The sequence below is a fragment of the Lepidochelys olivacea genome (assembly GCF_965140295.1).
Source record: "Lepidochelys olivacea isolate rLepOli2 genome assembly, chromosome: 4".
Taxonomy (NCBI): Eukaryota; Metazoa; Chordata; order Testudines; family Cheloniidae; genus Lepidochelys; species Lepidochelys olivacea.
Window position 1 is genome coordinate 76,401,058 of NC_140414.1, and position 18,615 is coordinate 76,419,672.

General features: G+C 43.0%; 2 protein-coding genes across 3 annotated transcripts in view; one reads left to right on the forward strand and one right to left on the reverse strand.

Annotated features, from left to right (window-relative positions):
• NEK1 (NIMA related kinase 1) overlaps positions 1-1,015 on the reverse strand; it is a 157,039-nt gene extending 156,024 nt beyond the window's left edge. The window contains exon 1 of the mRNA XM_084625385.1: positions 550-1,015. The gene's annotated coding sequence lies outside the window, so the exon portion shown is untranslated. The remainder of the gene's footprint in view (positions 1-549) is intronic.
• A 154-nt stretch (positions 1,016-1,169) lies between these two features.
• The window catches only part of CLCN3 (chloride voltage-gated channel 3), a 131,617-nt gene continuing 114,171 nt past the window's right edge, over positions 1,170-18,615 (forward strand). For both annotated transcript variants that reach the window (XM_084625391.1, XM_084625393.1), the window contains exon 1: positions 1,170-1,273. The gene's annotated coding sequence lies outside the window, so the exon portion shown is untranslated. The remainder of the gene's footprint in view (positions 1,274-18,615) is intronic.

Genomic DNA, 18,615 nt, shown 5'->3' on the forward strand with positions numbered 1-18,615 from the left:
CCTGCTCTTCCCCCACCCTCCCTCCCAGTGCTTCCTGACCCCACTGCCTAACAGCTGTTTAGCAGTGCTTAGGATTTTCGAGGAGGGAGGGGGAGAAGTGGAGACACAGCGCATTCAGGAAAGGCGGTGGGGCAGGGACTTGGGGCTAGGGTGGGAAGAGGCAGGCCAGGGAGAGGTTGAGCACCCCCAGGCGAAGGGGAAGTCAGCATCTATGATGCCATCCTTACTTCTGCACTGCTGCTGGCAGTGGCTCTGCCTTCAGAGCTGGGCTCCTGGCCAGCAGCTGCCACTGGCCAGCTGCCCATTTCTGAAGGCAGAAGGGCAGCAGTACTGCAATTTCTCTCTTCTTCCCCCTCCCCCAACAACAACCTTGCAACACCCCCCACAACTCCTTTGTGTACAATTACAGAACTGTGAAATTTCATAGTTAAATATCTGAAATCATGGAATTAATTATTTTTAAAACCCTATGACCATGAAATTGACTAAAATGGACCCTGAATTTAGTAGGGCCCTAATTTTAGTCCTGCTGTTGCTGTGAAGGCTCACCTTTCCGCATTAGCTGAGGTATAACTCCAGTCTTACCCCTCACCCAACTTCCATCCACGCCCAAATGTCTCCAGCTCGGGCCAGGTGGGGTTTTAAAGGTGAGCTAGCCAGGAGGCGGCGGGGGCTCTAGGGGCGATGCGGATGCGGGAGCGAGGACGTAGCCCGGCTCACAGCTGCGGTGAGGACACCCCGCCGGGGCCAGCGCCAGGGCTCCGTGTAGCTGCGATGCTGTCACAGGGAGGGAGGGAGGTCGCCGCCGCACTACAGGCGGGGGAGTGGCCCCAGCGGGCGGGGCGGGGCAGCTCAGCGACTGTGCTGAGCCCCACCCAGCCCAGGAGCCGGGGCTTAGTCGCCCGGCGCTGCTGCCTGCCCCGGGGCCAAGCTTTGCGGGGCGCCCCCTTAGAGTGAGGGGCGCCGGCTTCCGCGCGGGAGCTGCCAGGAGCGGGGCCGGGCCCTGCGGGGAGAGACAGCGTGGGATACCCCAGCCGCGGACAGTACCGGAAGTGGGCCACGGCGTGGCGGAAGTGGCGTGGCTGCTGTGCGCATGGGCGGGAGGAAGCCCCGCCCACGCGCGGAGTGGGGTGGGGTGGGGCCGGCTGAGCGAGCGCCTGCGAGAGGAAGTGGGACCCCGCCCCGCGCAAGCGTCTGGGCCCTGCCCATGACTCGGAGCAGGAGGGTGCGCGAGCGCCTCCCTCGGGAGCAGCAGGCGGCGCTACGCGGCCAGGTACGGCGGAGGGACACCGGACGGGGCAGGCTCGCCCGGGCGCTACGTGACGGTAGCTGCCGCCCGGGCCCTGGGACTGCGAGGATGGGGAGCGTCTGGTCTGGAGTCAGCGCTGGGGGGGGGCGCGGTAGTTCTTGTGCTGGGGGGGGAGGGGTGTCAGTATCCCCCGAGCCTGGGGGCTGTGGCGCCTGTGGGCGCTGCCGGTGCCCGTAGTGGTGCTGTGCCTGTTTCCACGCTCTCCTGGCCTGCCAGGGGCTATGGGCTTCTCTGCGCCTGTCTCCTGGGGCGCTGTGCGGCGGCGAGCGGGTCATGTGCAGGTGTTACTCCCCGCCGAGCCCCTAGTGCGTGCCTGGGGCAAGTTGGCTGCGGTCTCTGTGCAGTGGGTTGAAGCTGGGGGTCCATGTTGCTCTGTAGTCCTGCCATGGTAATTGCCACGGTGACGGTTTCTGCCTGAGAGATTTCAGAGTAGCAGCCGTGTTAGTCTGTATTTGCAAAAAGAAAAGGCGTACTAGTGGCACCTGAGAGAGTGTTTATAAGGGAGATGGCATACACAGCATTGGTGGCTGCCTAAGAACATATGAGTAAGGTAGCTGAATTCCTGATTTTTTTTTTTTGTTGCTTCTAAAGCTTTAACCTCAAGAAATGACAGTGCTGTTTGCTGGCATCTCTACAGGCATAGGACAAGGTCTTTCTCCTTAGAAACTCCCCATCTTGAATATTATTGTATAATCAGCTGCAATATTTATTCCTTTGATGCACATGCTCCCTGTTTTTAGCAATGAATAACTCCATCTGCTTTTGTTTCCTCACCTGACATCACCTTGGCTGGTAAAATGGCTGTAACACAAGGAAGATGGATTATGAGACACTCATGTTGGAGCATGCCAGTTTGCCCCTTAAATAGCTAGAGAAGATATTGGAAGAGATTAGTAACATGAATTGATGTAGAATTGTAGGACTGAGAGGTCGTCTAGTCCAGTCCCCTGCACTCAAGAAAGGACCAAGCCTTATCTAGAACATCCCTGACAGATGTTTGTCTAATCTACTCTTAAAAATCTCCAGTGATGGAGATTCCACAACCTCCCTAGGCAAGTTATTCCAATACTTAAACACCGTGACACAGTTTTTTCTAATGTCCAACCTAAACCGCCCTTGCTGCAATTTGAGACTGTTGCTTCTTGTCCTCTCCTCAGAGGTTAAGAACAGTTTTTCTCATTCCTCCTTTTATGTACTCAAAAACTGTTATGTCCCCTCTGTCTTCTCCAGACTAAACAAACCCAATTTTTTCATTATTTCCTCAGAGGTCATGTTTTCTAGACCTTTTATCGTTTTTGTTGCCCTCCTCTGGACTTTGTCCAATTTGTCCATATCTTTCCTGAAATGTGGTGCCCAGAACTGGACCCAATATTCCAGCTGAAGCCTGATCAGCATGGAGTAGAACGGAATAATTACTTACAGCACTCCTGCTAATACGTCCCAGAACGTTCTTTTTTTGCAACAGTGTTGTACTCTTCACTCATGTTTAGCTTGTGCTCCATTATGTCCCCCAGATCCCTTTCCTGCAGTACTCCTTCCTAGGCAGTCATTTCCCATTTTGTCTGTGTGCAACTGCTTGTTCCTTCCTAAGTGGAGTACTTTGCATTTGTCCTTATTGAATTTCATCCTATTTATTTCAGACCATTTCTCCAGTTTGTCCAGATCATTTTGAATTTTAATCCTGTCCTTCAAAGCACTTGCAGCCCCTATCAGCTTGATATTGTCTGCAGACTTTATATGTGTACTCTATGCTGTTGTCTAAATCACTGATGAGGATATTGAACAGAACTGGACCCAGAACTGATCCTGTGGAACCCACTTGATATGCCCTTCCAGCTTGACTGTAAACAACTGATAACTATTCTCTGGGAACCATTTTCCAACCAGTTATGCACTCACTTTATAGTAGCTCCATCTAGGTTTTATATCCCTAGTTTGTTTATGAAAGTCATGTGAGACTGTACCAAAAGCCTTACTAAAGTCAAGATATACTACATCTACCGCTTTCCCCGCCATTCACAAGGCTTGTTACCTGTCAAAGAAAGCTGTTAAGTTGGTTTCACACAGTTTGTTCTTGACAAATCCATGCTGATTGTTACTTATCACCTTATTATCTTTTAGATGTTTGCAAATTGATTGCTTAATAGTTTGCCCCTATTATCTATCTGGGTACTGAATTTAAGCTGACTGGTCTGTAATTCCCTGGGTTGTCCTTATTTCCCTTTTGGCACTATATTTGCCCTTTTCCAGTCCCCTGGAATCTCTCCCCTGACTTTTTGAAGAGAATTGCTAATGGCTCAGATATCTCCTCAGTCAGCTCCTTGAGTATTCTAGGATGAATTTCATCAGGCCCTGCTGACTTGTAAAACATCTAACTTGTCTAAAGCTATGTCTACACTACAGAGTTTTGTTGATGCAAATTATGCTGATGTATGCACCAGCCTCTGCCTCAGGATTGGTTGCTTCCGGCTGCTGACTGAACAAGTGTTCAGGCTGGTGAATGTTCTACTTAGAGACAGCATGCCAACATACTCTTCCCCCAACACACACACTCCCTATCACACACTTTTCCCCCATACTTCTGTGGGCTTCTTGTGTTAGTGTTCAGCAATGTCAGTTTGGTCATATTTGAGTCTGAAAAGTTACACATTTTAAATCACTTTTGAAAATAGCACTCAAATATGACCAAACTGACATTGAACACTAACACAAGAAGCCCACAGAAGTGTGGAGGAAAGCGTGTGACAGGGAGAGTGTGTGTGTGTGTTGGGGGGAGAGTGAGTATGTTGGCATGCTGTCTCTTTAAGTATAGCATTCACCAGTCTGAACACTTGTTCGGGCAGCAGCTGGAAGCAACCAATCCTGAGGCAGAGGCTGGTGCATAAACAGCTGGTGTCCCCCTGTCCTCTCACCCCAACTCAGTGGAGACTGCTACACAGAAGAGAGGAGAGGGACACTCCGACATCAGCCTCCACCTCCCTCCCTGGCTCTGCACAGCCCATCAGGAGTCTTCCTTCCACCCCTCCCCAACAGCAGCCTACACTGCCTGCCACTGTGATCCTAGTGCTGGGGAAAGCAGGATTCTGTGATAGTGTTTTGATTCCATCTGAGTTCTCCCACAGACCAAGGGGATCCACTTCCTCCCCTGTAGTCCAGGGAGGAGTGTGTTTGCTGCCAGGAGCCGGCATGCTCAGCTGGGCAGTAGCTCTCCATGCTGAGCAATTTCAAAACTTCCTGGTGCTTTGAATTGGAACGGGCACGTGCCTGTGTAGCTGGATGTGGGGTAGCAGAGTTCAAAACGGTGAGCTGAGCAGTCACGGTGAGCATTGTGGCCTCCTAGAGGCCAATTATGGTGACATAATGAATGCAGTGTCTACACTGACTTTTTGTCGATTTAACTTTGCTGCAAAAAGCTCTACACCTTGTCAAGGTGGTTATATTTTGTCAGCAAAGCAGGAGAGTTTTGGTGGTGGGAGGAGCATTGTAACGTGTGCACCTCTGCTGCCTTTTGCCAACAAAACTGTGTAGTGTAGACAAGGCCTATGTAATTTTTAACTTGTTCTTTCCGTATTTTAGCCTTTTATCCTACCTCATTTTCATTGGCATTCACTGTTAGACATCCAATTACTACTAACCTTTTTGGTGAAAAGTGAAACAAAAAAGTCATTTAGCACTTCTGCATTTCCACATTTTCTGTTATTTTTCCCACCTCATTGAGTAACAGGCCTACCTTGTCCTTGGTCTCTCTCTTCCTTCTAATGTATGTATAGAATGTTTTCTTGTTACACTTTGTCTCTAGCTAGTTTAATCTCGTTTTGCGGCTTGGGCTTTCTAATTTTGTACCGGCATATTTGTGTTTGTTTTCTTCCTTTGTGATTTGACTTAGTTTCACTTTTTGTAGAACTCCTTTTTGAGTTTCAGATCATTGAAGATCTCCTGGTTAAGATGGGGTGATCTCGTTATACTTATCTTTTTGTACTCAGCGGGATTGTTTGCTTTTGTGCCCTTAATCATGTCTTTCTGAAAAACTGCCAACTCTCTTGAACTGTTTTTCCCCTTAGACTTGTTTCCCAGGAGATCTTACCTACCAACTCCCTGAGTTTGCTAAAGTCTGCCTTCTTGAAATCCATTATCTTTATTGTGCTGTTATCGCTTAGACAACTGTGGTACCGGTGGCAGGGAGAGTCTCTGGCACATTTCAAACCAAACACCCTGCTTCAGGTAGAATAAACAAATTTATTAACTACAAAAAATAGATTAAGTAACTATAAATCAAAGCACAAGAAGTCAGATTTGAGCAAATGAAATAAAAGCAAAACACATTCTAAGCTGATCTTAACACTTTCAGTACCCTTAAGAACTTAGATACTTCTCACCAGAGGCTGGCTGGTTGCCCTTCAGCCAGGCTCTCCCCTTTGATCAGTGCTTCAGCCACTTGGTGGTGGTTTCTGTAGAGGGAGGTGGAAGAGAGAGCATGGCTAATGTCTCTCCCTTTTATCATGTTTTCTTTCCTCTTGGCTGGGTTTGTCCTATACGTGCCCTGATGAGGTATGAACTGCCCCTCCGCTCCTGGAGAGTTTTGCCTGGGCTTGTTTTAAGCCACGAGGACACATTTTCAGCCTCATACCTATATACATGAAATTATAACCTATAACATTATTATAACAATGCTCAGTGCATCATGAGCTTTCTGAAGACACCCGACATGACAAACTTTGCATTGGATACCACACAATCAAGGTACAGAGCATCACAGTTTTCAATTGCATTGTGGTGCCCAACCTTACTACACAGGAGGGCCAATAACCCTAAACACAACCTTGTGAGGGCCAAACAGGCTGTTTCTATGTACAGTATTGTTTATTTAAAAACAAAGTAAAGTAATCAGTGCATAAAACATATCAGAATTATAGAAAATGGGGAAAACATATGACACATAACTAATTAACATGATGACAAAATGCTAGTATATGGTGTTAACGAAGGCCACAGACCTCATGGTTGACCATATATGGCCTGCGGACCATAGGTTGGGCTCCTGTGCATTAGAGCTAATACTTCTCTCTCCTTTAGCAGATGTAACCTATGGCAACATGAAGGATTCAGTATAGACACTGATTTTAATGGAATGGTCAATTCATTTTAAGACTTGAAATTCAGAAATGGTATTGATATTGTATCTGTTTTCTAGGAATGTCACTGGTGTTATACCGTAAAGATTAAAAACTGCATTTTCATGTAATAGTGGGAATTATATCTAGAGTTTCAAATATAAAATTCCCAAATCTCCCTCTCTCCCAATTTTTTTTTAAACAAACTACAGCTATTAGTTAATTGAAAACATTTCTATATTACATAGAAATCTAAAAAATACTGGAGTTAAGGTTTGCAAACCACCTTAACTCTGATGCTTCATGTTTTAGATTGTAAGATCTTGGGACAAGAAGGTGCCCCTTTCTACGTCTGTGCAGCATCTAGCACAATGGAGCCCAATCTGGTTTACCAGTAGGCGTGACCACAATATAAAGATTAATATATTTCTATCTAATGGGGATTAGGCACACATCATGTGTATTGCAACAGCTTGAAACTTCATTTCATTTTCACTTGTAGTCAGTTACATGAACTTCTTATCTTGCCAGACCTTCCTGAATATTCCTATTCTCTGTCGCTGTTAACTGATCGGGATTGATGATATATTGTTATACCCAGCCCATAACCCTGGAGTCATCTTTAGCTATGTCTTCACTGCCAAAAACCAGGCATATGTGTATAGTGAAATAACCGATTCAAGTCAGCTATCACTGTAAAAGCCTAGTGGAGGGATTTGAGTGCTCTTGTCTCCATTTGACCCCTTCAGTTTTTCCCATATCAAGTTCAAATTTATTGTCCATGCTATTTAAGCCATTTAGAACTTTTGTTTCTCTGAACTCTTCCCTTGACCTGTTGTATTGCCCTCTGTTAGGGGGCTTATTCCTTCACCTGCTTACTTCCCTGGTCCTTCTCGCATGAACAGAGAGCAACAATACCTGAAGTCCAAAGGTGCAAACAATTCAATGGTTATTGGGGTGAACTTCCAGCAAGCATTATGCCAGTTTCCTTCCTTAGTGTCCCCCTTCCCAGCTCTGACACCACAGAGCCTTACCTGTGTCCTTGTTCCCATTACCCCCCCCCCCTTAGGGAAACATGATTCCAATTTCCCCCCTGCTTCTTGATTGACTGCAGACTATGTAGTGAAACTTGAGTTCTGCTTAGCTATACCTTAACCAACCATTTTACTGAAATTTAACTAACCAATCCTAACATATTGTAACATGATTTAACCAATTATATCCCACCACCTTAGTTTACGCCCAGCAAAATTAATTATATGGCAGACAGAAACAATCACAGAACCAGAAAACTATACAGACAAACAATAGGGAAATGGGGACTGCAATGATAGAACAACACAGAAATGAGGATTTCACATCCCAGCTATTGATAAGTGAGTTTTTGCCAGACAGGATGCTATCAAACTAAGTTTCCCTTTACATTTTCTAGGCACTTCCCTTTCTCTGGAGATGATAGGCACTATCAGTACAGAATTGTATTCCTAACAGCCCAATAGCACCTTTTCCATGTGACTAGTTTGGAATGTGAGGATGTGATTGTTTGCTTCCCAGCTTATGGCTGCCTCTGCTGCTTAGCCAAAGGCGTTAGCCTAAGAACAGGGCCTCAGACTGTCACAGTAAGAGAAGGCCCTGACACCAGCAGACAGTGATTTTTATTCTCTCTTTTATATCTCTGTAACTAGCTAAGTGATAAGAATACACCTAAATTCTTAGCGTATAGGCCTTTACAGACAGGCCTGAATATCTATATCCTAACACCCTCAATCCCATCTATTCTTTCATTGGTTGCCTACATTTTTGACTTTCATCTACAATCATTTTGCACTTTAGCCTGTGCTACTTTCTTTGCATAGAACGTTCTGCTTGAAACGTTGCCCTCAGTGCCTACAAGAGATTGGCCAATGGATAATCTATGGCATTGTTACCCGGGGTTCTTTCAACCCAAAGCTTTTGGTAACTTTTACTCTGTGCGAGGTGGTGTCAAGAAATAAATCAGGGGAGATATGGCCGTCGGACCGATAGATGGTTGGCACAAGCAGGACAGCACCAGAGTGCTTTCATTTAAAGCTAAACTTTACTTATTCTCAAGCACTTACACACGTCCACAACAGATTAGTAAAAACACCCCAACCCTCGATAATTACCAAAGCTGAGTGTGGCTCTCGAGTGGCACAGCAGCAGCCCGTCTGCTGATGGGGAACACAAGATGCATCCAGAGGGAGAGTCCCTGAAGAGCCCCTTCTGAGAAATCCAGCTACCTCAAACTCCCCCCACTTATTTATACATTAGTAATACAGTGATATATCCCTTAAAGAAAACTTGCAAAGCAAGCAGTTTTTAAAGGTCAAGCAAGAGGTTTCCTTATGATCATCAATTAACAGGTTCCTTTTTTTTCTCCAGTGTCCATGCCTTGCGACCCTGACAGACACATTCCTCAGGGTACATTATAGACAAGCTTCCTGTTTTTCTAAAATACATATATCGGCAATTTCAACATTCTTAGCAGGAAGGCCTGCCTTGGGGTCAAGCTGCCTTGTCTGTGGCACCCAAAACCCCCTCTCCTCCTGCCTTGGTTATGCTAAGGCTGCTGCATGACCAATCTACAGCCTGCTGACTTGACTAATTTTAACAATAAGCAATAGTGGTGTCAGGCACTTTACTGGTTTGCCAAAGTCTCCCCGTACAGCATAATCAGTTGTAACTGATGTATATTCCTCTAACTAAAATCCAGTTTATATAATGTACATATTCTGATTGTAATTTTCTACCATGCTTCATGTATTGTCTTAGGCTCTGATCCTTCAAATATTTACTACTTTCTTTAAGCCTGTGGTTAGTCTCACTGGTGTGTTTGCAGGATTGGGGCCTTAGACTGTAAACTCACTAGAGCTGGGACTGGCTTCATGTGCATGTGTGTTGACAGTGCCGGGATGTTGTAGGCACTATCGTACTACGAATAATAAGGAATGCAAGTAATATGTTTAGATGATTTTGCAGATGTAATTGTACCAGCCAACTTCCATATAGTGAGTGGGTGCACGTGAAGCCTGTTCCTGTAGGCTAGGATCTTCTAAGCCTATGGCAATAGAGGCAATGTCAATTTAATCTTTATATAAAGTGGATGAATTAGATTTGGATTCTCTCTGTTGTAGTGGAATAATACAGGGGAGAGAGTAGTGTGTCTGGACTGCATATGGATAGGAGGTGAGGCTGTAATGTTTGTGTGAACTAGAGGAGAGCCTTCAGTTGATAAAAGGTGGTTCTTAATGGTTAAGGGAAGGTTTGGGAATAAAGAGATTTGTGGTGAATAGGGTGTGTGTTACAGGGTTGGGGTTAAATTTGTTTGTGGAACAAGCTTCCTATCTTTCAAACTTTCCATTTTCAAAACATTGTTATAGAGTTGTAAATTGACAACTCTTTTTAAGATATAAATATTTATTTAGACTGCTTTGGAACTTTCTCAAATATTTTAAAATATTGATGTGGGTACTTAATGTAAAGGAGTTTTTTCTTTCATGAGTTCTTTGAACTTGGCTTTGGTAATAGAGAATGTAAACTGACTGGTTGATCGAAAGGGTCGTAGGTAGTTGGCTGGGGTATATATTCTGGCACTAATAAGATTACGTTGTCAAGGTAATAGGAGGCGATGTTTGCACTTGGGCACTGACAGGTTGAGACCTCTTAAGGACTAAAAGAGGAAAGAGTGTTGGAGGATTGCAATTGTAATGTGGTTGGAGTCCCTAAGTGCAATCAGAGTCCCATTCTGCTATGCATGATACACACATAGCCCTCTATTTTCTGTCTAGTATGTCATCTGACAGACACCTGGAAATGAATGGAAAGAAAGGAGGTGGAATTGTGAGTTGTACCATTCTGTTTTTCTCTAGATCTTAGATTGTTTGAAGATTACCACCCTTATCTGTCCTTCCAGTTATCTTTTTTTCCCCTTGAATTTTCTAGTTGCTTGGCCTGCCTTTACTTCTCATTCAGCTTCCCCAAACCTTTGCAGCTTGTGGGCTCTTCCTTAGAGGAAATTGAGGCTTAGCTGATTGTAGGCTCTTCTGCCACCAGCTGCCATACATCCTTTCATACATGACTGAGAGAATTAAGATTGTCATAGGGCTTATGGCATTCATAGATTTCTTTATTTTCCTTTTTTAGACCTAGGACTTTATTTTTTTATTTAAATTCTGACAAATTAATTGTCATAGTCATGGGGGGATGCTGCATTGCAGATGTGTATTCTTCTGCCTAAGAAGCTTAGCTGATTTTACTTCTACTAACTAGAAAGTAATACTGACCCAGGGATTGACTGTTTTTCCTAGTGGAGCTGCTGAATTCAAGAGCAGAGGTAGAGAATAAAGACACATCACCAGTCCTTGCTAGTGGGAGGGATGTACATACCAAAATGTCCATGGCCAGTGCAGAAACTGGAGTGCTGTTGGATAGCAACTGTTCAAGGAAGTCAAGAGGAGAGAACACAGCTTTGGGATTAGGGTGGGATAGCAGAGGATCCTCCACCCCCTTACCTCCAAGGTTTTAATTAAACTTTCTAAATCTACTTAACCTTAAAACATTAGGTGGTGCAATGCTGTGTGTTGCAAAGCCTAAATCCCTTTGTCAGTCTAGCCCTTAGTGCTTGTGAAAGAGCTAAGACTGAAATCCATTCATCTGTAGATACAAATGGTATGTATCTATAGAAAAATGCGCCCTCATACGCAGCCATGCCAGTATGTCTCAATCCTGTATTGAAGAGTGCAAGAGGGTGGTATCCATGCCCATTCACTTATATTGAGTGTTGTGCATGGTAGGTTATACTACCTCTGTATTTGGCACTGGTGCAACTGCTTCTGGAACACTGTCCAAGTCTCGTGTCAATCCAAGAGGGAGCTTGAAAACTTGGGGAGAGTCAGAGCCACAAGAATGACTGAAGGATTGCAAAACATCCTATAATGAGACACACAAGGAGCTCAATCTATTTAGTTAATCAAGACCAAGCTATTTTTGAGAATATGGTATTCTGGGAAATGTTCTAACTCCTGTCTCTGAAGATAGTTTCAGATTAAACTAAATTTGTCACATTTTCTCTAGACAGAAGAGAATTTATATGAAACTTCAGATAGGAAGCAGCATTTTTTTTAGCAAGTTAGGGGTCAAAAGGAAAGATCAAATGCAGAATTAAAATGAAAAGCTGTTTACTTAGGGTTGTAGGTATGAAATAATTTTCTTTGGGTTCATAGTGGTTCTGGGTACTGTATAATGTATTTAACTACTTTTTAAAAATGTGTCCACACTTGCCCATACTTTCACCTTTCAATGGCCTGAATAAAGTAGCAAGATTAAAAAAAAATTAATTCCACAGTTGTCTGAGACATTAGTCTACTTGTCCTGTTGGCCTTGGTACACAATCGTTCTCTAAGTGTTGTTGCTCGTGAAGAAAAGTGGTGTTTGTGTCCTAGCAGATTAATGCTGGCAGAGGATCACAGCAGTAAGAATTAAATGTTTTTTAAATGGTTTGTTTTTCCCTTAGGTCAGAGCTGGGAGCAATTGAGCAAGAGCCAGTGAGGATTGATAAAGAGATTTGGATTGGGTCTGAGAGAATCAGATCAAAGTGATGACCCAAGAGGGTGGTGGAAAGTAGTTAAGGATTATATTGAGTTCTCCGGATCTTGTTTGCAAAAGGGTCCCAAACTCTAATTCCTCATTTAAACTAGTGTCAAATCCAGTGGATTGTATACTTCCTTCTGTCGTTTTTATTAAGATAGGGAGTTGTCTTTTTTTATTAAGCTTCCAGTCTAATACCCTATTAATGAAAAACTTCTTAATTGTTGTTAAATGGAATTAAGTCTTGGCTCTGGAGTGTACCAAAGAGCAAAACCTTTAGGAAGATAATTAAAGTATACTTACAGTATAAAATATATAAATCCTCTTGTGTCTCAATGTGAGATTTTAAAACTATATTTTAGCAATCTAGCTTTTAATTGTTTATGTAGTTTATTTATATGGACAATGAAACTAGACTGATCAGTTTCATTTTCTGATTTTCATGCACTCACAAAATGGTAATAGCGTGTTAGTTCATGGCCCTCCTAGGGAACCCTTAACTTTAAGCAAAATTAGTTTTAAAAAAAAAAAAAAATCACTGGAACTATTTTACTTTTGGGATTTGTTAAATTGGAACCTAAATGTTGGGCTTAATCCATGTGGACAGTGACTGCTCAATTATGTGATTCAGCTGAAATTATGTAAACTTTTGTATAGAATCTGTCTATTTTGAAGTTAAACTTCCTTGCCACACTCTGTGGTTGTACACATGCATTGCAAGCCAACCTTTTGTAGTAGATTTAATGTTCTTGATTGCAAACCTTTTGTTTGTTACACATTCATTTGACTTCAATTATGTTACTTTCCTGAATATATATTAATTATGTAAATCACTGAAAAGATACTTGTACTGTATTTTAAATTATGTAACATCTTAACTTCATGAACTAAGCTATGAAACCCATGTATAAGGGCAATATTCTGACAAATCCTTTGAGATTTTCTTCTATAAATGTATCACAAATTTATGTACAAGCAAAATGTAGATTGAGAATTTTTTGTGTTGAACATTAATACTTGGTCTCAGTTTTTTATGAAAGATGACATTTTTAATTTGGTCTGACATTCTAGATTGGACAAGATGCATAGTAGTGCTTACAAGGAAAGATTAGTGGCATAAATAATGTCTTTGACTTGATCACAAACTACTGAAATGGGTACTTTCGTGTAGAAGATTTGAGAAGAAGGTGGGAATATGCTAGTGGGAAAAGCATTGTTGCCTTTAATTCTAGTGATAGTGTTGCCCAGCAATGTGGATTTTTCATACCCTGGAGTGATATAGCTGGTTTGATCTTATTTTAGTGTAGACCTCTCCTTAGTAAATCAAACTTAATTTACAGTAAATAAATCTTGAACTGTAAGTGACTTGTAAAATATAACTGCTGGTTAGTTGTGTTATACCTTCTGTTGTGACTAGTTGAGCTTTGTCACAAGACTGAAATAAATCAGCTGGTGGAAAAAGTTCCCTTTCCAAGAGTTATGTGGACATTTCTTTGTAGTTCCCCTTTGGTTTGATCCTGTAGTAAAGTTGTAATGCTGAATTTGTTGAAGTGCATTTCTGTGGTCTAATGTAGTAGTGTTAATGCCATTTATGACGAGTAATCTTTTTTTAAATAAAAGAAAACTAGCAAGTATGGCAAAAATGAATAAAAATGTGAAATATAAATGGTTTCATGCTTCAATGTTAGTTATGCATTACTGTCTACCTGATATGTCTTGATATAATTTCTAAAATAGTTTAAAAATGTAAGAATGATCTGTTGTAGTTTGAGATTTATATTTTAAAATGGGGGTAGTGTAAATGTAAGCCGGGGAATGGTTCTGCTTTGTGGGGAACTTTCGCTAGCCCACTTCACCAGGATAGTGCAGAAGCCAGGAAAGGATCTGAGTCCTTGCTCCCACTTCCTTTTCCCAGAGGACTCCCCTTCCACTCTCCTGTCTGGCAGGGTCCTTGTAACCCCGACAAGGCTGGGTCCAGGATTCGTGGAGGGCTCAACCCCCCCAACCCTGCTGTGGTCACCTAGGACAGGGGCTAGGGTGTCACCACTGTAGGGTACTCTCTCCGCACTGGGCACTTCCCTGACCATTACATACAATTTAAAACAAATACAAGTTGTTTAATCAACAATTTTTTTTTTAAATTAAGGAAAACATCATCCTGCTCTGTGGTGGGGAACATTACAAACAGTGTCTCTGGAATATCAGGGTAGTTCAGTCTGTTCCTTGTAGGTCTCTGGCCCTGGCTGTACTACAGGGATGCTGTGGGTTGGATACTTGCAGTGGTGGTGGCCACATACCTCTGTGCTTTGGGTGGTGGGACCATTCTTCCCAGTGTCAGCCCCCATCAGGTTAAGATTCCCCTCCCAGTCTGGCCTGCAAGGACCCTTGTCTGGGGGTGTCTTTCTGTGCTGGACCCTTTGCCCAGGGTCCCCCCTTGGCTGGCCCCAGTTGCTCAGCACACCTGGCTCTGTGGCTGCAGCTCTGCTCCCAACTCTGACCTGCTTCCTAGGCTGCTTTTCTGGCACCTCTGGCTGGCCCAGCTCTGCTTTGGCCCCTACTTTCTCCTTAGCTCTGCCTCAGGCAATTCCAGCTCACATGGAGGACAGGACCCATACTGACTCCCCGATTAGCCTGCCTGCCCTGTCAATCAGGCTGACCTAGAGCGTTGGCCTCTCCCCATTGCCCCTGGGGACTGTCAGAGGGTCAATGGGAAATCAGGACCCTGAGACTCTTTTAGTACTGGGAGCTAGCCAACCAAAACATCCTCACTGAATGTTAGTAAGGGGGCAACATTCCCACTTGCTAAAATTCTGCCAGAGCCACAATATTCACACCAATACATCCTGGCCCCATCGTAACAACATATCCACGTCATATCAAAAATTCATTAACAATTATCAAAAGAATGTTTAACATTCCACATCCACTTCATACTATACATGACCATATTCATTAAAACACTACATAGAGATGATTATTGGTTCTAAGTCTAACAGGAAGTACATCCTTATGAGTCCTCTGGGACCTTCTTAAGATGGGTGGTTTGTTACCCACAGTTTCTATTTCCCTGTCCTCAGGTAATACTGGGTCAGTTTGAGGGATCTGGCTATTCTTGTTAGGGTTTGCCCCACTCTGTTCCCCTCTGTATTCGGTTTATGGGACTAGAACCATCCCCCAATTGGTTTCAGTCTCCTCAGGGCATACTGATCTACATCTTCTATGGTCCATGACTGGACTAAGAGTGCAATGTTTCAACTGGTCCCTATGTACTACACTCTCAGGACCTCCTCGTTCAGGCCAGATAGTGTAAACTGGTAGCTTGGGATTGTAGTGAGCAACTATAATGTGGGGATTTGACTCCCACTTGTCCTGTATTTTATTATGCCCTCGGTGTCTATGGTTACAAGCCAGTACATGGTCACCAGGCCTGATGAGAGCCCCACTGGACTTGTGATCATAAGTCCTTTTCCTAGTTTTCAGTTGTAGTGAGAGCAACTTCACAGGCTATCTTCAGCCTGTCATGGTGACCTTTGACCCAGTCATCCAAATTGGTCACCTCATCCTCCTCAGGGCCCTCTCTGTCCAGAATATTCAATGGCACCCTGGGATCCCTCCTAAACATGAGATAAAAAGGAACGTAACCTGTCGACGAACAGACATGGCTGTTGTAGGCCAACACCAGCTCGGGGAGATGTTCCTGGCAGGCTCGCTTCTTTTCAGGTGGGAGTGTTCTTAGATGTCATGCATTGTCCGGTTAAATCTCTTGTACTGAGCGTTTCCTTGCAGGTGATAGGAGGGCATTAGGCGTTTGGCTATGCCATACAGTTTACACAATTCAAATATCACCTCTGATTCAAAATCCTCCCCTGATCTGAGTGTAACAATGCTGGACAACCATAGCACACAAACCAGTGTTTTATGAGGGTTACAGCCGTTGTCCTTGCTGTCTGGTTTCTAGTTGGAACTGCAACAGTGAATCATGAACACATCTGTGAGAACGAGTATGTTCTCATACCCCTCTGAAGACCTCTCTAGCCATGTGTAATCTCTAGGACCATCTCTAGGACCTCCATTGGGTCAGTCACATTAGTATAGGCAAAGCGGCCCAGTTGGGAGGAAACGCATCCTTGGCTAGGGCGCACAGATTGCACTGACTGATCCATGATTGCACATCACTACCCACTGTGGGCCAGTAATAGTTTCTCTTCATCACCTCGAGTGCTCCTGTCTCCAAAATGCCCCCCATGATCATGCCTGGCTTCATAAACTTGATGGTGTAGTGACACAGGCACCACTAACTACCACACTTCACTATCTTGGGGTGGATTGATTACACCATGGAGTGCTGTTCTGGGTAACATAAGTCATTCCCACTGTCTGGCTAGCTTCTTAGACTGGGGGTATCTGGCCCCAATCTCCAGTCTGGCCTTGTTCGGCTCATGACTGCCACTAAGACAGGTCCAATGTCACCTTCTCATTGCAGAGTTTGAATCTCCTCCTATGAGTACCCTGAGATTATCGCACTCTCCCCTTTTACCAGATTTTGTACTGCATCCTTTACCGTCACTTCATCCTCGGGCTTTGGATTCTCTAGCCACAAACACGTCTGCACAACATCTGCAGGAATGACTCACAAGTCTTTCTCCAGATCCTCGCCGCCTTCTGATGCCTCCTCCAGAGGCAATCTAGACAGGGTGTCAGTATTGATGTTCTACATTCCAGGTTTATACTGTACTTCAAGAGTGAACTCAGTGAGTTAGGCCACCCAGCGGTGTTGGCTAACTTTGGTGCAATTTGTTGCCAGGTATTGGAGTGGATTGTGGTCTGAGATTACTGAATTTAGAGTACACTAAATAATCCTTAAATTTTTCAGTGATAGCCCACTTCAAGTTTAAAAGCACTGTAGTTTTTGTCATTTCTTTCCAACCTTCTCAGCTTGTATGTGTGACCACATGCTGGGCTCCCTCTTGCTTCGGGCTGAGCACTGCACCTTGGCCATGCAGTAGAGACCATTTTAAGCCTCATTTAAATTATCCAACAAAGTATAGCACCTTTAAATAAATTACCTCAGTCTGATTGGCTGACTTTGGCTTCTTGTTCACAGCAGAGCCATATTTGAAAAAATTGCTTAATAATTTAAAATTTCTGGAAAGCTGTTTAACATGTGTTGACTTCCAAATTTCAGGTGGATGTGTAATAAAATGACAAACCTATGCTTATTTGAAAACTTACTTTTCTGTGGAAGAAATACTTGAAGAAATGAATACTACTTTAATCCATTTTTATGGTTGACACCTTAGTCACAAGTCAGGAAATTCATTTTGTATATGCAGCATCTGTAAAATGTTATTTCTTGGACAATAACAGGTTGAATGGGTAATGTCTAAAACTTACTTGTCCTTTAGTTGTTAATCTAAAAACCCCCAATATGCTACAGTAGCTGTCAAAATTGCATAATTTAAAGTCACTTCTCTATCTTAGTTTTGGACAGTTTCTGCCTCCTTAATAGTATGGAAAAGTACTAATCATATGGTGATTGCGGTGTTCAAATGTCTTGACATACCACCAGTTAAAATTTGTATTTCAAATACCCATTCTCCTTAAAAGATCCTATCATACCCAGGTTCTTTTCCTGTAAGTTCCTCTCAAAATCTTTATTCTCTCAGTGGATTTTTCTGTTGGTCTCGACATTAACTTTATTCATTCAATAAAAGATCTTCTCTTAGCACTCTTTATTTTTACTATAACACTTCTGAGGTTCTCTTTTATCAGCTGTCACTTTTGTAAATGTCAAATGACTTCCTTTTGTTTCCCACTAACTTTGCAGAACCAGTGAGTGAAAATGAATTAACAAATCTAGGTTCTTTCTAGAAGTCTCCATTTCTGATTTTTTTTTCCTGTCTTAAATTTATTTCTTCTGCTGCTTTCTTTGCAGAAGGCCTCTTACCATTTTGGATATAAACTTTAAGAATGAGTAAATGTACTGAATTTTTACCATCAGAAAATCAAATTGAAATGAATAGAATATTTAATAATTTTTCCCCGCAGACTTTTCAGTTGAGTTGTCTTCCATAATGGGGAGTAGTTTGATGTACACTTTTCTCTGTCCTCAGACATAGCAAATTCTGGATATTATGTGAAACAATAACTTTGCAAAATTGTTATGGAAACTTGCCAATACATGGACAGTTTTTTTTCCCCCCACCATGATTGATGACAATTAAAAACAATCTCAGTATTTTTTCTCTTACCAAAAAAAATGAACGTGTGTTCTACAGGCATGTGGGTAAGTTAAATTTTTCAATTGTTGTGTTAATACCAAGAGACCAAGAACTTGACAAACTAATTTTTTGTGCATATGTTTAAAGAATGCCTTCAGGGAAGTAGTCTCACAAAAACCTTTTAATTGATCATTTCCAACAACATTCCATTGAATTCCATTCCATGATCTCTCTGGGCTGCTCTCATTCTGTCCCTTTAAAATATCCATTTTACCTCTTGGATAGCAACGCCTGAAGTTCTGCTCTTTAAAAGATGGTCATCCCCAGGCCTTCTGCCACATTCTCCCTTTCCATTTTTAGAGGTCCC